This window comes from Fundulus heteroclitus, chromosome 7 (assembly GCF_011125445.2).
Source record: "Fundulus heteroclitus isolate FHET01 chromosome 7, MU-UCD_Fhet_4.1, whole genome shotgun sequence".
Classification (NCBI taxonomy): Eukaryota; Metazoa; Chordata; class Actinopteri; order Cyprinodontiformes; family Fundulidae; genus Fundulus; species Fundulus heteroclitus.
In genome coordinates this window covers 10,745,975-10,755,117 of record NC_046367.1, presented here as the reverse complement: position 1 = coordinate 10,755,117, position 9,143 = coordinate 10,745,975, and the positions used below count along the sequence as shown (strand labels likewise).

General features: G+C 39.0%; 2 long non-coding RNA genes across 2 annotated transcripts; one reads left to right on the top strand and one right to left on the bottom strand.

Moving 5' to 3' along the window:
• Nucleotides 1-6,230: 6,230 nt before the first annotated feature.
• LOC118563602 lies at nucleotides 6,231-7,174 on the top strand. The gene is made up of 3 exons (XR_004931295.1): nucleotides 6,231-6,273; nucleotides 6,442-6,716; nucleotides 7,024-7,174. It is a non-coding gene; the product is annotated as an uncharacterized LOC118563602 (long non-coding RNA).
• A 446-nt stretch (nucleotides 7,175-7,620) lies between these two features.
• LOC118563600 lies at nucleotides 7,621-8,996 on the bottom strand. Its single transcript, XR_004931294.1, has 2 exons — nucleotides 8,883-8,996; nucleotides 7,621-8,101 (listed from the first exon to the last, which is right to left on the bottom strand). It is a non-coding gene; the product is annotated as an uncharacterized LOC118563600 (long non-coding RNA).
• Nucleotides 8,997-9,143: the final 147 nt, after the last annotated feature.

Here is a 9,143-nt window from a genome sequence, read left to right as displayed (position 1 = left end):
AAGTTAAATATTGTTGAAGGTAATTTTGCCGTGTAGCTTGTCTGTCTGGCAGGTGTTTTTGGGTTGGAGTAGAATGAGTCCATAGTTCCACAGGAGTTGTCAGCTGTTCTATCCACTGAACTTTCTGACTTGCTGGTTCACATAAATCCAAAGAAACTTTGGATTCTTTCATTCATACCATCTATGGTCAGTTTGAGATGCTCTTCCAAAAGTTAAAATGAATGAACACCGATAAACCTCAGACTGGCAGATGTCCGCTTTGCAAAGACCCGCCCTACTCTCTTTCTGATTGGCTAATGTCCCGGCTCTGCCAGATTTCATTGGTTGAGCGCAGCTTCTGTTTGACGGAAATCCATCACAGCGACAGAGAACTTTAACCCATGATCTAGTTGCATTTTCCATAAAGAGCTTACCGTATCAATTTGATTGCCGTCAATGTGCCACAGTGCTAGGGGTGATGGTGCAGAGTAAACTCTTGTCTGTATTATATTAATGCAAATGCCAAGATAGATTGTGCCCACTGGATCCACCACCCTCATTGTTTCCATAACTCTGGATCTCTGGACTCTAGAAGACAATATTTAAATGTTGATTTAATACACCTTTGTAAAACAGGGCTATGTAATCATTAACAGACTTTATGCAACACCCACCTCAGTCCTACACTATTAAAATATCCTAAGACGGTTTTTATTACAGAATCAGGACACTCCTGGATAAAATTGCACACCAATCTTTGGAGATCCTCATCACTGATGTTGCTGTAGTTCATTCTGACAGAGAGATTGCTGTCAGCCATCCTTCTTCGTACACTGCTTTAGCTAACACCTAACAGTTCCCCAATTTCACGGACTGTGAAATTGTACTCCATCAGGTACTTTAGTTGATCTTCTAAAATGTCCCATGACGGCCGTCATCGGCCACCAGATGTGATCAACGCAGGTCTAAACCCACCAGTGTGGTTACTTTTTTTCACCTAAGAAGCAAAGTAGCGTCTTTACACTGTCCAAGATGTCATCGATATCAGTGAATATTCCGGTTTGTTGAGCTCATAACAATATGTTGTAGATATCCTCATAGCGTTGCTCAAGGAAATCCAAAACAATTTGTGATGCATTAGCCTCAACATTTTCAGACAATCATTGACATTGAGTATAGAGGTACTGCATCAGTTGACGGCTGTCCTGGTCGTCTTTAGAACTATAAAGAAAATACAGGTATTGTTATTGATGTTGAAAGGAGCACCTGCAAAATAAAATCTAATAGTCATAGTGAAACCCTATCAAATTGTATGTTAAAGTAAATATCCACTTTGTTCTATGATCATTGCCATTGTTGTACATTTTTATTATTTTACATTTGTCAAGCATTACATCAATTTATATATATTTTTTCTCTCTTTTTACTAATCAGTTAATGTATGGATTATTTTTTTCAATTAATCTAAAAAGAGATAGTTTTAGTAAATAAATTCTCTATAAATAAGCATTTGGAATTTAGCAAAAAAAACTTCACTGCACATTTTAATTGAATTGTAAATGGCAATAAACATTTACTATTTTGTCTCAATTACGGCTGTAACAAGGTTATTGTTTCAGCAAAAGGCATACTGTACCATTACTCTAAGTCGATTATCAAATTAATTGAAGAATAATTTGATCATTGATTAATTACCCACATATATATATATATATATATATATATATATATATATATATATATATATATATATAAAGCTTGTGTTTCTATGGAACAGAGAGGACAGAACAAAGGTGTTCTGACAGTACTAATATTGTAATGATTGCTAGGGTTGAATCCAAAGTTAGGCCGAACACGGAGCTGATGCTAAAAAAAAGTCTATATTGACAGGATCCAAAGAACAAAAGCAATCTTCAGGCAGACCAACAGAACCAGACAGAAACTAAACAAACTCAGGAAACATAAGGGCAGGTAACGGCTAAGGCACAGACTGGCAAACGGACGAGAAAAATAACTGAGGCTGCAGGGCTCTTACCGGGAGGTAGCGAACAGGGACAAGAAGAGATTTTCCGGCAACTAACAGAAAACAAAGGCGGGCTTAAATATGCGACAGAACCGGAGAGCAGTGCGGGACTAATTAACAAAAACAGGTGGAAATAATTAAGGGAGCACACTGACTGACAGACAAAAAAACCTAAAGTAGACTAAACAGACACAAGCTGAAATAAAAACTAATGACACTAACAAGGTAAACCAAAACATTACACCAACTAAACGAGGATCCAGACAAGACAGAACACAAAAACAACCAGACAAACAAAGACAGGAGAGAGGAGGAACACTAAAACTAATAACATAAACCAATACTAAACTCGGAATATTACAAATATATCGAGCTGGATTTTCAACATTATCTGGCAATGCCTTTGATAGCGACCGGTGTGGCAGATCAAAGTAGTAATGAATGAATGAATGAGACAGTTAATGACACAGCAGGTTTGCACCACGTTTTTTACTTTTTCAAAACAAAACAACAGTAAAATAGGCAACATTGTGGGTAAAGGCTGTGTACTAGAAGCAGCCACTGATCTCTATTTATTCACTGGATTGTGCATTGGCCGTATATAACATACATCGCTGTGAAGCCACCAGCCACCATATTGGCACTCCCTGTTTTCCTCCAGTAACTAGGGAATGTGTGCGCTACAGCCTCGAATAACAAGGATTTTCTCTTGTTGGGGGGGGGGGGGGGGGGGGGGGGGGGGCTTAAAACTTTTAAAATGTCAAATGCCTTGTATGCCATTTTATGTTATGTACTAAAACTATCAAGTACTGAGAAAGTCATTTGCAGAAATATCTTGCATGTTATATATATATATATATATATATATATATATATATATATATATATATATATATAGTCAGGATTCTCTGTTTGGTCGTTGTTCTAACTCTGTTCCATGGGTGGTTCTAGTTGGCTGGGGGGCGTGGCCCACACCTGCGGCTTGTTTGGAGCAGTGTTCACTGGCGTCTTAGGGAAGACTCAGATAGATGGAAGATGCCAGAGCCTTAGCCAGTTGTCGTACGACGTGGCCTTAGACCAGATCTTGGAAACCTGAACTTGTGAGTTTTATCGTATCTCTGAAATCTGACTAATTTTTGGATTTCCTGCTTTTCCTTAGTTTTTGTTTGGACTTCTCACCCGCCTTGACATCTCGCTCGACGAACCAGCTCCTAAGAATCCCTGAAGTTCAGATGTTGCTCTGGCGTTCCCCCTCTTACTCACTTGGTGATACCAAGCCGGGCCTGAGGTTCCCTTCCCTGGATTCTGCTGGTTCCTCCACACTCTGGTTGCTCCATCTGTCAGATCAGATTCCGCTCTCTGAAAGCTCGTCTCCGGCTCCTGAGAAATTCTCAGGAGAAACTGGAGATTGTGGGGGATTTCTCTTCCAATGTAATCTCGTTTTTAACCGTGTTCCCCGAACTTACCCGACTGATCAGTCAAAGATTTTGTTTGTTATTCGCCTCTTAACCGGTAGAGCTCTGAAATGGGCTGATACGGTGGCTGACAGGTGCAAACGCCCTGCAACTTCAGAAAACACGTGCAAATAGGCAAAAGACGAGCAAATTAAGAAACCAACTTCATCAATTTGACAACACCTGTGCGGCATTCAGCAAACACGCTGCGTATACATAAACGCGATGCAAAAAGAAAACCAACTTCATCCATTTGACAAAACCTGTGCGGCATTCAGCAAACGCGCTGCGTATACATAAACGCGATGCAAAAAGAAAACCAACTTCATCCATTTGACAAAACCTGTGCGGCATTCAGCAAACGCGCTGCATATACATAAACGCGATTCAAAAAGAAAACCAACTCCACAACGGAAGTGCTCCAGGCCTCTAGGGGGAGCACTAAGTGGAACAGCTGATTTTAGACCCCACGGAACTTGTGCGTTCTTCAGACTGACCGCTTGCCGCGGCCGCAGCTTGATTCGAGACAGCGCAAACAGAGCTCACAGCGGAAAGTTAAAAATTCCCTTTTCTGTTGCTGTTATTGTTCAAAAGTACGTTTTAAGATCATTTGAGGCAAGAACATTATACTTTTAAGCTTCCCTATGTGGCCCGTTTACAGAGTTAGTGCGTAATTTTAATAAAAAGTCCAACGTTGAGCGGAGCAGAGTGACCCGCAGACCTCCGAGGGAAACCCGCACCCAGGGCCGTTAGTCTGTTTTTAATACACTTCTGTCGGCCAAGTAGTGTGCGTAGTACCGCTGGTTATGATTTATTTGTTTTGTGTTTATCTGACTGACGCGTGTTGCTTTATTAACTCAATACTTGTTGGAATAAATTGTAAATGTATCCCAAGGATGACAGCAGCATATAAAATTAATAAATAAATAAAATCTACAAATGTTTTTCCTATCTCAGTTTCTTCTGAGTCAGGACACGAATAATTGAGAGGAAAAAGAGGGAAAGAAAACAATAGTAATAATAGTTTATGAAAATAACAGACATTTATTTTATACAAATGTATTATCTTTGGAACAGAATGAAGGTGTAATATATTCAACAAATTAACAGTTACTAACATGGTTTAAAACAAAGAAATAACTTATTAAGATCTTATACAAATAGACAACGCCTATAAACCTACAATTAAAAATAGTGGGAATGGAAAATAATTTACTGATTATTTATTGTATTTTCACAGGTGGTGAAAAAAATAAAATGAAGCAGCATGTGTACATGACTCCAACTGATCTACATTAGGTCAGGTGTAGTCATGTCAACTTAAACATGCAGCCAGCTGGAGCCGCTCCCTGTCTTCAGCCGCCGGATGGTCATCCTCTTCTGGGTCGACCTCCTCATCCTACAAGTCAAGCTGGTCCCCTGCCTCTGTACAAATACTGTGGAGGATGCAGCAGGCGGCGATTACTTTTGGGGCAAACGTCAGGCGCCCTTAAGAAGATGGTCTATGTATCAATAATCTATGTATCAATTGTGTGTCATTGCTGGCTCTATTTAAGGACAAGACGGTAAGGGATCTTACTGGCAAGCTGTTTCCCTATAGGATGCACCGCAGGCCAGCCAGCAGAGGGTCACCAGCACCTCTATCTCCTGTGGCCATCCATGGGCCTTCTGGATGGGCAGCAGCTGAAGGAGGAGGACGATGGTGACCCTGTTTAGCTAGAAGGCTGGTTTCAGGTCCCCCTCATTAAAAAATATTTGAAGGATCGGCACAGAAGTGTTTATCCTCAAATATTTTGTTTCTGTTTCTTCCTGTAAATAAAAAATGCCAAATGTTACCATAATTGTTTTTTTTTCAGTTGTCACCTTTTCACAGCATAAAACTATACCTGCTTAACATGCAGATTATTATAGTTCTCAAGAAAGAAAAGGTAAAATGTATAGTAAATGTAGCAAATGGCTTCCCTTCTCTGGTATTTTTACCACTTCACTGAAAAAAATGGGCTGAACTAACTGCACATAATTTATAGATTAATCACTGTAAAGGTGGGCAGACATAAAAATATGTTTTTTTCCCTTTCTTAATGATCAATGCTGTGAAGGTCAGTAGGTGCAATAAAGTAGCTTAACTCTACTGCCATACTGCTTCTAATGTTAAAACTGGGTCTTCATTTTAATTATTTATAGAAAAACAGTCACAATTTCAACATGATCACGTTTTTAATACCATCCTCAATGTTTTTTTTAAAGATAAAAGTAGGAAATAGGCTGTCAATCTTAAAATGCCTACCAGTTGGCAATAGATGGGTGAGCAAAGCCTGCCTTCTGAGCCTCCTCTGCCGCATCAATCTTCTCCTTGCTCGGATTTGCCTCCTTAATTGCGCCACCTCCTCTTCAGCCTGCTGGTAAAGCTGACCAACAACCGAAGCAACAGCAATATTTATGGAGATAATTTCCTGCCAAAACGTTGTAAGCAAAAAAATGTGTTGCACACAAATAAAACCTGTTTTGCACACAAAATGATATGTCTCACACACAAAAAATTGTTTTGCAAACTGTTCGCCAACCTTGCACTCAAAATATCATTTATAAGTTTTCCTCGAGTACAAAACGGCCTCTGCTCGCACAAAACAGCCTCTGCTCGAGTACGAAACAATCCCACCACCGCTGCGGTAAATTTGTGCCAAAAGTCACGTGATGCATTGAGTTGTTGTTCAGACTTCCCGACAGCAGGGGGCGCACCCAAAAAAACTGAAACGCACCGGTTTGGCTGAGGAAGAGAGACGTGATAACACAGCTAACAGCATCAGCACCCCACAGGTAACTTTCAAAGCTTTCCCAGTGAAAAAGTAATAGCTCACTGATAGATCATGTAAGATTTCAGTTAAAGGCCCTGTTTAGTTTTATCTCTGATCTAAAAATGCTGTGTAACGGACTTTTGAAAAATAATGTATTTAGACTATGATTTGATCTTTACTCTCCTTTCAGAATTAAACGTCTTTGGAGACGTGTGGTGCGCAGGAACTAACATACACAACAATGTGCTGCACTCAGGAGAGGACAACAATTCGCTTGACCTGTCAAACATGTTAGATAACTTCTGTTGTCACCATTTATTTGTCCCAAGACTACAACTAAGTTTTCACACCATCAGCAGTGGCTGGGATGACAATTCACTCAGAACTGAGGGGAATCTAACACTCAGTCAGTTATGGAAGATGGGAAGCATCCAGCATGCTGTCGTAGAACCAGAAATCACAGAGGTAAGAAGGATTTTTTTGTGCTGGCTATTATACAGTTTCTCACATTAATGCGTATATTTCAAACCAGAAATGAATTTATCTGATCATTTATCTGATCACTCCAATACAACAAAACATTGAGTACATCAGAGAGGTGGCACTGAAACTGGTTTCTTTGAAATCTGTTTATTATGGTCCTTCAAAATAATTAATGGATTTTGGAGTCATTTGCTTTTCCATCCTTAGCTTCATAAATTTAATTATATTCAGTAAGTTGTAGCAACAGAATCACTGCCTCTTTTTTATTCTCTATATATCTTTCTTGCAGGGACTCTGCCTGCCTCATATTGACTGGGACAACAGTGGACTGCTGGATGACCCACACTGTGGGGTCACTATTTCTGAAACTGGCAATGTGTTGAGCCCTGAACAACTTGGTAGCACTGAGGGCAGCCATGGATGCACTGGGACATTCTGAATCACACGGCTCAGAATATATATATATATATATATATATATATATATATATATATATATATATATATATATATATATATATATATGTTGCTACTCTCCAGTATGACCAACACTTTACGAGTTTAATCTTATTGTGGTTACCATTGTTGCAAAAGGTTTTTAAGTAGTAAAATCTAGCCAGGGAAATGTAACTAAGTTAGTGCATTCACTGAATAAAAGTGTAGAACTGCTGGGATTATGATGGTAAATGTGTATGGTACTGTATAAAAATTTTGAAAATGCTGAGGTTATTGGAAAAAGGGGCACATGGAGCTGTTAATAAACCTGAGGATGCAAACAGTGTGGGAAAATTAAACAGTCCTTTATTTTCCACATTGCATAATAAACATACCCTTTCATAAAGTCTTCATTTCCAATTCTTACCAATATCAATCAAAGTGAATACACCTTTCCACAAGGATTGCTTTTATTGTTGAAATCAAGACTGAAAGAACTCCATTAATTCTCCAGGTTTTTCCCAGTAAACAATCCATGTATTACCATAAAGCGGGCTGTATAAAACAAACTGGCTGATGAAATGGATGAAGCCAAAAACAGGACTATGAAAAACAATTTCTGCATGTAAGACTGTCAGGAAATTTAGAACCTCAAACCTGACCTTTTCTTTAACCTTTGTAGAGCTATGAAGGACATGCTGCAACAGTTACTGATCAAAGTAGTTAATACTGGGAACTAAAACGGTTACATATTAAGTTATTTTTAAACAAGCTCAAATCATCTGCCGTATGTTTAAAGATTACATAAAATTTTGAATTGTTCAAGTCTTGGTAGTCTTGTGATGGAAGTCGGCGTGTCTCAAAGCAGGTTGATGATCTGGTAGCCTTCCATCCAGCCCAGAACTTTGATGACCTTCACCTCATCAGTGGATGCTGGAAAACAGATATGTGTTATGGATATGTAAAGGATAATACTCCTCTTAAAGAAAAAAAAAAATTACCAAGAGGAAAACAAATGTTTTAAGAAAATATCTGCCCATGTGGCCAATTCCAGCTGTGGTTTTTGCCATGGCCAAACCAATTTTATTAAGTGCACAACACATATTTGCAATTGGGCACAGATGACCTCATTTTTACTTTGAAGAAATTAAGGAGTTAGAAAGGTAGTGAGATATAATCTAGATCTGCTGCTATATGCTTTACTTGTAACATTCATATTTATGTTAGAAAACGCAATTTTTAATTAATTTCCTTACCAATTTTCAAATAATCAATATCCACTCGTTTGCAATTATTTTAAATTGCTTAAGAATCCGTTTTGCACATAAGCATACATGCATTGGTTTAACAGTTTTAGGATAAATTATCATATCCAAACACCAATTTAGGTTTACACCAATAAGAACAACAGACAGTCAGTTGAAAACAACATAAAAACACATTATAATCTGTTAACAATGCATTTATCTGGGTATCCACTCAGGTACTATTTATTTGACAACAAAGTAAAGGGAGAAGCCAACCAGTGGGGTTACATTACAAAGCAAAAGTTGTTTTAGCACGGCGTTCAACCTAAGGCTAGCTTTCATGTAATTTGCTCTAAAACGTAACATGGTCCCTTACTGTAACACAGCAGTACCTTTAACTGAAATCTTACATGTTCTATCTGCAAAGTGAGCTGTTACTTTTTCACCGGGAAAGCTTTGAAAGTTACCTGTGGGGTGCTGATGCTGTTAGCTGCACTGAGCTATGGTGTCACGTCTTTCTTCCTCAGCCAAACCGGCGCGTTTCAGTTTCTTTCGGGTGCGCCCCCTGCTGTCGGGAAGTCTGAACAACAACAACAACAACAACTCTTAATGCATCACGTGACTTTTGGCACAAATTTACCGCAGCGGTGGTGGGATTGTTTCGTACTCGAGCAGAGGCTGCTTTGTGCGAGCAGAGGCAGTTTTGTACGAGCACAGACCGTTTTGTA